Here is a 13,667-nt window from a genome sequence, read left to right as displayed (position 1 = left end):
TTTATTTGAACTGACTTCATTTATGAAAAAAGAAAAAGGCTGGGCGCGGTGGCTCAAGCCTGTAATCCCAGCACTTTGGGAGGCCGAGACGGGCGGATCACGAGGTCAGGAGATCAAGACCATCCTGGCTAACATGGTGAAACCCCGTCTCTACTAAAAAAAATACAAAAAACTAGCTGGGCAAGGTGGTGGGCGCCTGTAGTCCCAGCTACTCGGGAGGCTGAGGCAGGAGAATGGCGTAAACCCGGGAGGCAGAGCTTGCAGTGAGCTGAGATCCGGCCACTGCACTCCAGCCTGGGCGACAGAGCCAGACTCTGTGTCCAAAAAAAAAAAAAAAAAAAAAAAAAGAAAGAAAAAAAAGGGGGTCTTTGCAGATATAATGTAAGGATCTGGAGATGAGAGCATTTTGGATTATTTGAATGGATTCTAGATCCAATGGTAAGTGTCTTTGTAAGAGACAAAGAGAAGACCATGTGAAGACAGAAGCAGAGATTGTAATGTGTGGAATCACCAAACCCTGGAGGAGGCAAAGAAGGATTCCCCTCTAGAGTCTTTGGAGGGAGCACAGCATCCCTGCTGACACCTTGATTTTGGACTTCTACCTCCAGAACTGTGAAAGAACAACCTTCTGTTGTTTTAAGCCACTAAGTTTATAGTAATTGTGTTACAGCAATGTTAGGAAACTAATAAACCCCCTTTGCTTCATCTGATTCTGACAAGTCATTTTTATTTACTGCAGTAGTTCTTCAGGAGCATCAGAAGAGATTTAAAAAATATAGACTCCCCCCCAAATCTCTTCTTATTCTCCAGCTATTCTCTGCAAAGATCTCTGCACTTCCTTTATCAATAGCCCTCCAGAGGTGCCAGTACAGGATAATATCTGAACAGTAAAGAGACTGTATTCTTGTGAAAAGTTGATAACATCGACTGTGACAGGCTCTAGAAGATGAAGGCCTAGGTTCAAAACTGGACCCTGAACTTGTAAACCTGAACAGGTTACTTCTTTGATCTTCAGTTTGTCATCCATAAACAACTCTTTGAGGATTGCTGTAAGCAATAAATAGGCAATATATTTAAAGCCACTGGCATAGAAGCTTTTTAGTATAGGTTAACCAATATGAAAGACGATTTTCTAAGTATAATATTGCCCCTGGCTATTGATATACTGTTCTGTGATTTAAGAAAAAAGAAATCTTACTACCCCAAAAATTCCATCTGCCCTGTTTACAGAGATAATCAACAAGTTTGAGCAAAAGCCTTTATTTAATTATAGCCATGCATGAGATGTCCAACACATTTCTGAAGAAGTTTTGTTTCATGCTAAAGAAAATGAATGAAAGCCTACACCTTTGATTTCCCTTCCCACCCATTTCCCACAAACTACATTAGCTCATAATTTGATGTTTCATTATCTGTCAACTTTTTTTACTCAGTCCAAGATAAAGAGACTATTTAGATATAATATCTAGGTTCTATTTCAAATTTATATCACTGAGCATAATTTCACATGCTTAGATTTGGGAAGGAACAATAAAGAGATACGGGTAGCTATAATTTTTTTTGGTTTGCTGAGATGAACTTAATAAACTTAACAGATACTGCAGCACCATTCAATCTCCAAATGTGAAAAAAAAAAATTAAGGCAACATAAAGCATACTGATACAGTGAAGCTATTAATTTTGAGAATTCAATAAACACTCATCAAAGGAACGGAATGCTCATTATTCTTACCGTATGATATCTGCACTTCTCTTGTTGTCAATTAAACAATTATGATATTAAATTTGCTAAAGGAAGTGAAGAACTGTATCTGATACAAGCACCTGTCTAATTGGGAAAACATAAGTACCATCAAAATGAGAGACGAGCTAAGACTACATACATAATTAACCTTCTGTAGAAGTCTATGGTTTATGGCCAGGTGTAGCGGCTCACACTTGTAATCCCCACACTCTAGGAGGCCGAGGAGGGTAGATCACTTGAGGTCAGGAGTTCAAGACCAGGTTGGCCAACATGGTGAAACCCTGTCTCTACTAAAATACAAAAATTAGCTGAGTGTGGTGGTGCATGCCTGTAATTCTAGCTACCCAGGAGGCTGTGCCAGGAGAATTGCTTGAACCCAGGAGGCAGAGGTTGCTGTGAGCAGACAGAACACCACTGCACTCCAGCCTGGGCAACAGAGCAAGACTCCAAAGACTCTGTCTCAAAAAAAAGAAAAAAAAAAAAGTCTATGGTTTATACAGGAGCAAGCTTTACAACAAGATGGAAAAATTTTCCTAATTCAAATGACCAAAACTTTAGAAGATGACAACAAAAGGAAAAGACAAACCTCACTTTAAGAAAAGTCGACAAAAACTAGAACTTTGAAAGCAGGTAACCTGGAAGTTACTTACAATATAAAAACATTCACTACAGTTCATTTCAACTTTAATACACCTAACAGTAGTGAATCCACAAAAATTCAAATTACATTAAACTTTTCCAGAGCAAATTTGTAACACGAGGTTCACTTGTAACGTTATCTAAAAACCAGTTTCCTTTCTCTTGCTACTGCAGGCTTCCTCCAACTCCCTGGGGTACTATGGAGGGCTAGTGCAACTCTCTGGTATCAGACTATCCTTAGGGCACATGGAGGCCCAGGCCAGCTTTCCCAAGAGTGGCCAGCCAAAAGCAAGGCCACTGGCCAGCTGCTCCTGGGCCAGCTGGCATGGAACAAAGTGTCTGGTTCCTACCTTCAGAGCAGAGGAGGCTCTGCCAACTGACTTTCAAAGGACTACACTAGTTGGAATGCTCACAGTTCCTTTCAAACCATCTGGCATTCTTTTAGAACTCTCAATTTACCCAACACTACATTCTGAGGTCTGAATTGCTCAGATAATTGAAGGAGTCCCCACTACCTACCTAGATAAGAAAAGAAAGAGGCAGAGCAAATGCTAAGTCAATTACTTCAAGAAACAGTTTCTACATCTAAAAATTGCTCTCAATTTTAACTTGTCTATTTTGTATTTTAAAATCTGAATAGTCCCATGATTATTAAGCAAACTTTCAAAATAAAAACCAAGACAAATAGTAAGAGAATAAGCTAAAACAGACTACTTAACATGCAGAAAAGCTATAGGAATCCCTTAGGGTTAGAAGTACCTGACTCTCCCCAGTCTGAACTCCTACAGAGCCTATCTGTACTTTTTATGTGGTCCTCAGAACATACTTTGTACTGCTACATATATTTACCTTCCCAGCTAGCTAGTAGGTGAAAAGAACACTGTCTTATAGTTACTTCAAAAAAAAAAAAAATCTGTTGATGATATATTGGGTGTTTTTAAAGCTTCATTGCCAGAAATAAGAAAACTTAATGTGGAATAACATGAAGAAAGAACCTCACCTCTGGGAAAACCAAATAAACAAAGAACAGGACTTGGCTTGAAGTACAAATATTTTATCAGCTGATCAAAATGATTTATTGGCTGGGCACGGTGGCTCCCGCCTGTAATCCCAGCTCTTTGGGAGGTGCTGGGAGGGTCACTTGAGCCCAGGAGTTTGAGACCAGCCTGGGCAACACAGTGAGACCCTGTCTCTACAAAAAAACAAACAAAAAAATTAGTCTGGCATGCTGGTGTGTGCCTGTGGTCCGGGGGGGTTGAGGTGGGAGGACTGCTTGAGCCCCAGAGGTTAAGGCTGCAGTGAGTTGGAGATCATACCACTGCACTCCAGCCTGGACGACAGAATGAGATTCTCTCTCTTAAAAACAAACAAAGACACACACACACACACACACACCACACAAAACCAAAAACAGCTGAATCATCATACTGATAGCCCATATACCCGAGGAGATACAGTATTTTGAACAAAAATATTACAGAGACCAAGTCAGAGTCAAATATTATAAACTGCAGGAGGCTATAATAATTTCTATTATTTTTCATTGAGTTTACTCCCAAGACAAGTACTGAGTTTAGCATTTTATGTATTATCTCATTTGGAACACAAAACAAACACATGAGGTAGGAACTATTATTACCCACATTACAAATGAAGAAAGAGAGGTTAGGAAACCTGCTGGAGGTCACATACCAAAAAGTGAAAGAGCTGGAATTCAACTCCAAGCAGTCTGATGCCAGAGTCCAGGTGCAAGACTGCATACATACATATATATATATATATATATTTTTTTTTTTTTTTGAGACAGAGTCTTGCTCTGTTGCCCAGGCTGGAGTGCAATGGCACGATCTTGGCTCACTGCAACCTCCGCCTCCTGGGTTCAAGCAATTCTGTGTCTCAGCCTCCCAAGTAACTGGGATTACAGGCACCCACCACCATGCCTGGTTAATTTTTTGTATTTTTAGTAAGACGGGGTTTCACCATCTTGGCCAGGCTAGTCTTGAACTCCTGATCTCATGATCTACCCACCTCCGCCTCCGCCTCCCAAAGTGCTCGGATTACAGGCATGAGCCACCGTGCCCGGCCCAAGACTGCCAATATTAAGTCATACTTATGAAAGAATGAAATGTAACATAGGGCAAAATTCGATCATTAATATACTCTTCATAATTTTTTCAACTCTTAAGTGTAGCAAAAAATGGTGAGTAATTAAAAAACATGGATTCTCTTGTTAGAAATTTTTAAAAATCAAAAGCTATTTTATCAGGTCAGTTGTGCCTCTTTTGCCCATATATTGAGAAGATACTTGTGCCATCTGCTGTCCTAGGGGACAGAGTGGTAAACAGGACAGATGAGGTCCTTGCCTTCCTGGAGCTGACCTTCTACTGGGGGTAAGTCATACAAAAATTACTAAACAACAGAATTTCAGAGGGTGGTACATACTATAGAGGAGGTAGGGAAGAAATGTAAACTTCTCTTTTGAGAGACTTAACCATGTAGGTAAACAGAAAGGGATAGAGGAGGGTCAGGGAAAAGTTGTTTGCTGAAGCTTGCTATTCTGATTTTAAAGATGAGCAACATCACAGCATGTGTGTATGGTGACATGCATAGCCCCCTGGAGAGCTGCTGATGATGCAAGAGAGAGGGCACAAATGCAGAAGCTGTGAGATACGAGGGGCATGAGGTATAGAAGATGTGAGGAGGGATACAGCAGAGAGGGGAACTCGCCTCCCATAGGAGACAGAAAACATAGGTCTAAGGAAGGCAGACTTCTAGATTTGGTTGGGGGCAAGATGAGTGGTTTCTGTACGATATCTCCTAAACCCTCAATGAATTATGAGGTCAGCTCATCTGAGTAGGAGGGGTGGGTTGCTGATGAGTTTAAGGAGTGGAGAGAAGTTATGAAATAGTGACAGGCAAAAAGATCTTATTAGGAATCAATGGTAGCTTTGCTGGGCAGTGCTGAGTGCCTACTTCAGATTTTTGGTCATGAATCTGAAGTTCTCTTGTAATATCCAGCCACGTGGGTGGTGTCATTGAAAAGCCAAGTGAATGATAAAGCAGCTATAAATAGAGAAAAAGCACTTTTAATTTTAAAATTTTTAAAGTGTAAACAAAGGATGTTTTAAAAATATGTATCCAAATTAGCCAGGCATGGTGGCAGGCGCCTGTAATCCCAGCAACTGGGGAGGCTGAGGCAGGAGAATCGCTTGAACCTGGGAGGCAGAGGTTGGAGTGAGCCGAGATCATGCCACTGCACTCCAGCCTGGGTGACAGAGTAAGACCCTGTCTCAAAAAAACAAACAAACAAAAAAGGCCAGACATGGTGGCTCACGCCTGTAATCCCAGCACTTTGGGAGGCTGAGGTGGGTGGATCACGAGGTCAGGAATTCAAGACCAGCCTGACCAACACAGTGAAACCCTGTTTCTACTAGAAATACAAAAATTAGCTAGACATGGTGGCAGACGCCTGTAGTCCCAGCTACTCTGGAGGCTGAGGCAGGAGAATCGCTTGAATCTGGGAGGCGGAGGTTGTGGTGAGCTGAGATTGAGCCACTGTACTCCAGCCTAGGCGACAGAGTGAGTCTCTATCTCAAAATAATAATAATAATAATAATAATAATAATAATAAGCATCCATGAGATAAATACAAAAATTCTGACAATGTTCTGTCAAGCTGTGATTTATGCAGCTCCTTTTGTTTCCATGTTCTCATCACAGAAATTCTTGCAAACAATATTATTTGTCACATTTAGTAATGACATATTTAATCATGAAGCTCAAGATAGTTTCTTTTTGGTCATGAATAGCTCTGTCATTTCCTAAGGTGGATTTTAAAAAAATGCACCTGACAGCCTTAATGTTTGTTCATTTCACTGCTTGAAAGAAACTCTCTCTGATGTCAATTGATATTTTCACTGATGATTTCATTTAAAAGTAAAAAAACTTAATCCCCTCTCTCAATGAATACATACACATCTACAGTGCTTAATCTGAATGCCTGAACAGTGGTCATAAGGCAAATGGGAGCAGAGATGCTGGCCTGATGGCTCTGGGCACCTAGCAGTGCCAGGTGCATGCTCTTGATCTTGCAGCTGTGCTCTTAAAACACAAAGCTCAAGATCCAAAACGTTCGGGGGAGAATTCATGTTTGCACAGGTTCAAGAGGAGGAAACAAAGACCCCACTGCTTGATGGAGGCATGAAGAACAACACAAAGAATAGCATATTGGGTGAGATGGGGGGGAGTGTGCATACACATACATGTACAGCCATTTTTGGAAAATACAATCTACCCACAAGCAAAAGGAAAGAAAAATAACTATTTCAAGGTACATCATGAAATGTCAGAAACACCAGGGATAAACTGAAGATCCTAAAATCTTCCAGAGTGGGAAGAAAGAGGGAATGGGGATTAAAATGACATTGGACTTCTCAATAATGACACTGGAAGCTAATGGAACAATGCTTCAAAACAGTGACATTAATTTTCAATCCAGATTTTAACACCAAGCTAAACTACCATTCAAGTATGAAGGTAAAATGAAGGCATTTCCAGACATGTAACTTCTGAATTCAGGAAGGAATTTCAGATTTTGCATGTATCCTTTCTCAGGAAGCTACTCAAGAATAAGGAAGACACAGGGTCCAGGAAATAGAAGACGTAACATAGGAGGAAGGCAAAGGGAATTCCCAAGATGATGACAAAGGGAAGTCCCAGGATGATGGCTATGCAGTAGTCCAGGGAGCAAACCAGTCCAGACTGGAATAGGAGAGAGGGGGCTCCAGCAGGACCATCTCCTGGGGAAAAGAAATGAAAGTGAGTGGTTACCTGAGAATATTCAAAGATAATCAGTTTTGTCATAGAGTTTGGATGAATTAGTGACCGATACAAAGAAAACTCAGCAAATGAAAACCAAACAAACAAAAGAGGTAATTATTTAATTTAGGAGCAACAAAAGTTGTTCAAGAAGAAAACACAGTAATAGTACCCTACGTGGCTCATCTGTGAATAATAGGTACACTGTCAGTCATACAAATACTGAATACCGACCTAACTGTCAAGTATGAGTGGGAAATGGAAGGACAGTTGTGTGAGACAGTTAAGTCTTCAACTTCCAAAATAGAAGTCCACAGATAATATCCAAAAGTGAAAAGCTAAGAAATAGCAGTATAAACATTAAAAATGAAATAAGTATAAAGGTAAATACCAAAAGAAACTGGTAAGAGTTGAGAGTGGTTGAACTATGTAAGACTGCTGATTTTGAATTTTTCTCAGTCTAAAACATGGCAATTTTGTATGATTCAAGCTAACATATTGTAATAACGTTATTACTGATCTTAGAATAAACTCCCATTTAAAACAATAAACAATTATTGGCCGGGCGCAGTGGCTCACACCTATAATCATAGCACTTTGGGAGGCCAAGGCAGGCAGATGGTTTGAGGCCAGGAGCTCAAGACCAGTCTGGCCAACATGACAAAACTCCACCTCCACCGAAAATACAAAAAAAAAAAATTAGCCAGGTATGGTGGCAGGTGCCTGTAATCCCAGCAACCGGGGAGGCTGAGGCAGGAGAATTGCTTGAACCGGGGAGACAGAGGTTGCAGTGAGCCGAGATCATGCCACTGCACTGCAGCCTGGGGAACAGGGCAAGACTCCATCTCAAAAAATAAAAATAAAAACACCCAAAAAACAAAAAAGCAATTATTGATAGAGAATGCTCAATGGAAAAAGAAATTACTTTTTATGATGAGACATTATCGGGAGGATAATAGATCCCAGTTAACAAAGTGTTACCATATATGCTCTTACCATCACCAACATATTACTATTCTAATGAAAAAACATTTACTACTAAAACAGCATTTAACATTATTGTATCTATTTTAATCATCTAAAAGTTTGTTTAGAATTTTTCTTCAATCATCATACTACAGAATGCTAAACTATGGGTTGGCAAATATTTTGATTAACAGAATGCTGAATAACAAGGCCAGGCTGTGTTTAGGTTCCTTTGTTGATATTAAAAATAGCTAAGTCACTCTTGCAAAATTAAGCTTCCATGAAATTGCGATACTGTGCAAGCCTATTTCAGTGATAATTCCGGTTATACTACTCTGTTTATCTAAGACTTCCCCTTATGGTTTGTTTTAAGGAGACTCCTAGAAAATGTCTTATGCAGTCAAGACAGGCAGTTTATAAATGCATTGGGTTGCTTCAACATTAGTGACTTTAGTTAATAAAGCTCTTGTTTTTTTCTCCTGCTTCATTTTTCCTTCATAAAAGCTCTTGTTTTAAATTAACTTATCTGAATTAACTTATATTAAGATTGTATTTAAATCATGCATCACAAAACCAAAACTTCCCCAATTGAAAAATCTACTTTCATTAATTTTTTTTTCACTCTTACAAAAAAAGAATTTGAACGTGGTAAGAATTTTATTAAGAATAATGTATCCTGATCCGACCATGGAAAATTTCCCCTTCAAATTAAAAGCAAATGTTTTAAACAGAGGGAATATACATAAACAGATGCTGTGGAAGACTGCTTAGTTTACATTTCATTTTCACTGAAAACTACTAGGAATTAAAATACATGTGATTTTTAAAAATATTAAAGAGACTCTTAAAGAAAACAGAACTCATACAATCATTCATATCATCCAATATAAGCGCCTCTTAATTTTTTAAAACCGCTATTTTGAATCCAAAGATCATAATAAACGTATCTTTTTTTTTTCTTTCCTTTTTTTTTTTTTTTTTTTTTTTTCAGACGGAGTTTCGCTCTTGTCGCCCAGGCTGGAATGCAATGGTGCGATCTAGGCTCACTGCAACCTCCGCCTCCTGGGGTTCAAGCGATTCTCCTTCCTCAGCCTCCCTAGTAGCTGGAATTACAGGGGCCTGCCACCACGCCCGGCTAATTTTTTGTATTTTTTTTAGTAGAGACAGGGTTTCACCATGTTGGCCAGGCTGGTCTTAAACTTCTGACCTCTGGTGATTCATCCACCTCGGCCTCCCAAAGTGCTGGGATGACAGGTGCGAGCCACCGCATCCGGCCCATAATAAAAATATCTTGGAGGTGTATTTCTTGTAACTGGGTTTGGCTAATTTCCCAACACCCTGTAAAAGCATATGGGTAAAAAAGAAACTGAAAATCATCATGCAACCAGAGTTAACAACTATCTTGCAAACTTCATATAATTTGTTTTAAAAACAAAATAGCAAAGAAGAGCTGGTGCTATCCCAATAGCCTCTTTTTAACTGGTCTACATCAACTGCAACTCTTCATAACTTTACCAACACAACAAAGTCAGGCAGGGAGTCTGACAGAGTCAACGTTTGTGGGAACCTACAGAGCTTCCTTCTCTCTCTGGGGATGAGGACAATGAAAAAAGGTGTTCTGTTTTCCAGTAGTCCTGTAAGAGGAGCCATTGAGCTGGGCTGTACAACCAGACAACAGAACACAGGAAAATTCACATCAAAGCAAGGGCGCATACCAGGGTAATATGCAATAAAACCCTCTGCCAGAGCATTAAGGAAAAAAAAAAAAAAAAAAAAAGCAAGGAAGTAAAGAGAACCTGCTGGACCACCTTCTTATTAACACAGACAGGCAGAAAGAAACAAAATCTGCCTGTATTCAGGAGCGGAGAAAACGGTGTCCTAGATATATTGGAGTATTCCTATAGACATGGTTATGAGCATTCTGACAAATTATCAATGAACTAAACCCAGAAAGCAGTGTTCTATACGTTGGAGTATTCCTCTGTAGACAGACATGAGAATCTTACCATTAACTAAGCTCAAAAAGGCAAAGTATTCTAGAAACACAGATATATGGAATTCAGATGCACATTTCCAATGAATAAAACCCGCTGGTTTTACAGTGAGAAAAAACTGACATCATATCAAAGAACTGGGTAAAGGTGTGATGAAGTTATATCCCCTCCCCTTTTCCTCATTCCCTTTTTGACAATCTGATTCTCTCATTTCATAGATGTCCCTTTCCCTTGCATGCGCGCGCGCGCGCACACACACACACACACACACACACCCCACTAGGTCTCCAGAAACAAAGGAGGGTCCTTAATTCTCCGGCCTGTGGAAGCACACAGGCCCTGGCCACAGATGGCGACTGACATTCATGAGTACGCCGAGGGAAGAGGTCTCCATCCCGACCACTGCCAAGCACACTGTGACAACGGGGCACGAGACAAGCGCCACAACGGGGAGGAGTGGACGGGGACCAGGAAAACACTGCCACGCCGCACCCCCAAGGCACGCGCCCACCGCCCACGCGGAGACAGCGTCCTCGCCATCCTCCTCCTCGCCTCCTAGCTCATCCCAGCCGCCTCCCACGCCCGGGGATCCGATGCCAGGGCTTGGGCGAACAGGACGTGGGGGGGGACCGCGCACCTTCCCTCCGTGACCTCCCGGTGACAGCCCCGCTCCGCCCTTTGTACGGGACGCACCCTCGGGTCCCCGGGCCGCGCCGGACCCTCCTCCGCGTCCCTCCTCAGCCTGGAGCCACCGCCTCACCCCTGCGCACCGCGCCCGGCCCGCCGAGGCGCCTCGAGAGAGTGTGTGTGGGAGAGGGGCGCGGGCCCGCGGTCTCCTCAGCATCCCGAACCCGGACCCGCTCCGTCCCCCAAACCCCAGCCCCGGGGCGGCGGCCCGCGGCGCCCCCGCCCTCGCGCGCTCACTTACTCGGGCGCGCCGGCTGCAGCGGCAGACTTGCGGGACCGTCAGCGCCCTGCGGCGGGCGGCAGGCTGCGGGCAGTGGGCTGCAGGCGGCGGGCAGCGGGCTGCAGGCGGCGAGTGTCTGTCCGGACACAGCGCGGCTGAGGTGGCAGCGGCTGACTGCGCGCGGCGGCCCCTCGTGAGGGGCGGGCCCGGCGGGGGAGGGGCGGGCGCCGCACCTCTCATTCATGCAGCGGGGGCGGGGTGAGGGACCCGGATGCCCGGGCAGCCCCCGCCCACCTCGCGGAGGGCTCGGTGACTTCAGAGTCTGCAGTGCGCAGGCGCGGCGCTCCCTGGCCAGGCCTGCTGCGGCACCGCCCGCTGGCGCTTTTCCCGGTTAAAACTACGCCAGACAGACCATGTCCCGCCACTGTTTAGTATTTTTGCGTGCCCTACAAGCATTTTTAAAAGTGAAAGCTTGGGGCCGGGCGCAGTCGCTCAGGCCTGTAATCCCAACACTTTGGGAGGCCGAGTCGGGCGGATCACCTGAGGTCAGGAGTTCCAGACCAGCCTGACCAACATGGAGAAACCCCGTCTCTACTAAAAATACAAAATTAGCTGGGCGTGGTGGCGCATGCCTGTAATCCGAGTTACTCGGGAGGCTGAGGCAGGAGAATCACTTGAACCCCGGGGGCGGAGGTTGCAGTGAGCCGAGATCACACCACTGCACTCCAGCCTGGGCGACAGAGCAAGACTCCGTCTCAAAAACAAAACGAAACAAAACAAAAAAAGCGAAAGCTTGGAACGCCACGTCCTGTCAAGCATGCAGCTTGACAGCCCCCGGGACACAAGAAAAGTCACGGGGGTGCCCATTAGTTTGATGGGGAGATAGTATGCACCGCACCCTCCTCCATTTGCCCCTCCTGCTGCAGCCTCTCAGCTGAGTGCTAGAACCTTGGTGATGTGTGAGACCTAGACCCTGCCCAGATAGTGGAGAGAGGTGTGGGCAAGAACCAGTGCGTTCCTCTATTAACATCCACTCCTCAACTTCCGGCTCCCATTCTACAGGGCGGGCGATAAATTGACCTCCGATTTTGGGAAGCGAAGCTTTTCCTGCAATACCAAAGCCTAGGGTCTAATGCAAGGATCTGGGGAGTCCTCTCGTCTTTAGCAGGCAGTGTATTCTGCAGATACTCTCTTGTTCCCATCGCCTTGTCTCTGCCACTCTGGGGCACGGAAGTTTCTGGAGAGGCTGGGAGCCTGCAGAGGGAATGGCTGTGAAGCTCCACAACTGAGTGTGTGAGTGTACACTGCAGCTCAGGGCTTGCAGAAATGATTGCCCCCTCTTCCTCAGTCTCTATGTGTCTCCCAGAAGTTCTCCTTCCTTCTCCTAATCTCTCAGGCCCCATCATATAAACCATAAAGAGTTCAGTACCTTAACTTTTGGAAGCAAAAGTCATCCAGGCAAGCGCCTACAGGCATGTTCCTTCTGCTTTGGCAAACCATTAACCACCAAGGCAGGGAGGAAGTAAAGAAGGAAACATTAGTGAATTTCTCAAGAAGTCACCTGCCACTCAGTGGTCACAGTCACCCAAAGTGAGAGAAGGATGGAGGCATGTGCTAGGGAGACTGTGGCAAAAGGAAGAGAGTGGGAGACCCATGCTTCCTCTACAGCTGCCTGTGCCAGGGCTGTGCTGGGGGAACCCTGCCCTCCTTGCTGTCAGTTATAGCAGTTACCTGGAGGGTCTTTTCAATTTTGCTTTGCTCAAACTTCTCACTGTGTCTAAATCAGCCCCCTCATCTCTCCCCTGGGCTGTTGCAGAAGTCTCAATCCATTCTCATGCAAACCGATTCTCACAGTATTCAGATCTGCCTGTGTTTCCATCTTTTTCTTTTTCCCTGCCCCATCTGGCTCCTGGAGCCTTATTTTCCAGCCATTTACAGAACAGCACCATGGTGTTTCACCTCGGTAGTCACCAAGGTGACTCCTGTTTCCTGCTGTTCCCCTACTAGGAAAGCAACACTTACCTAGTGTGTATAAGTCGCTCTTTTCTCTAAAAATCCACAGATGCTTTTTAGGGCAGTGAAAATACTCAGTATAATACCATAATGGTTGATACATGTCATGACACATTTGTCTAAATCCATAGAATGTATAATACCAGCAGCAAACTCTAATGTAAATATGGATTTTAGGTGATAATGATGTGTCAGTGTATGTCCAACAATGGTAATAAATGTTCCCGTGGGAGAATGTTTATAATAGGGGAGGCTATGTACGTGTAGGGGGAAGAGCTAGATGGGAACTCTGCACATTCCTCTCACTTTTGTGGCAAACCTGAAACTGCTCTAAAAAAAGGTAAAGTATTTACAAAGTTATTTTTTAATAAAGTCTTTTTTTTCTGCCCCCACTGATTGACAGACTTTCCTTGGGAATCCCCACCTGTGCCCTGTACCCACTTCCCTCTCAGCACCCTTCAAGGTCCCTGCTCGTTTGCATACTTTTGTATCCCACCAGCATGTGAGTCCTTCATCAGCAGGATCAGTATCTCCCAGGACCGAATATGTGACTGGCACACAGTGGGTCTGCTGTGGTTATTGGTGG

The 13,667-nt window shown here is 43.8% G+C and overlaps 1 protein-coding gene across 6 annotated transcripts in view; it reads right to left on the bottom strand.

Moving 5' to 3' along the window:
• RNF24 (ring finger protein 24) overlaps positions 1 to 12,541 on the bottom strand; it is a 93,818-nt gene extending 81,277 nt beyond the window's left edge. For 3 of the 6 annotated variants that reach the window (XM_023217938.1, XM_023217940.1, XM_023217939.1), the window contains exon 1: positions 11,090 to 11,316. The gene's annotated coding sequence lies outside the window, so the exon portion shown is untranslated. Of the gene's footprint in view, positions 1 to 11,089; positions 11,318 to 12,497 lie in introns of those variants that run through there. The other 3 variants (XM_023217941.1, XM_023217942.1, XM_023217943.1) reach the window with 3 other exon arrangements.
• Between the last annotated feature and the right edge of the window lie 1,126 nt (positions 12,542 to 13,667).

Source organism: Piliocolobus tephrosceles, chromosome 20, assembly GCF_002776525.5.
Source record: "Piliocolobus tephrosceles isolate RC106 chromosome 20, ASM277652v3, whole genome shotgun sequence".
Lineage (NCBI taxonomy): Eukaryota > Metazoa > Chordata > Mammalia > Primates > Cercopithecidae > Piliocolobus > Piliocolobus tephrosceles.
This window is presented reverse-complemented; position numbering and strand designations above follow the sequence as displayed.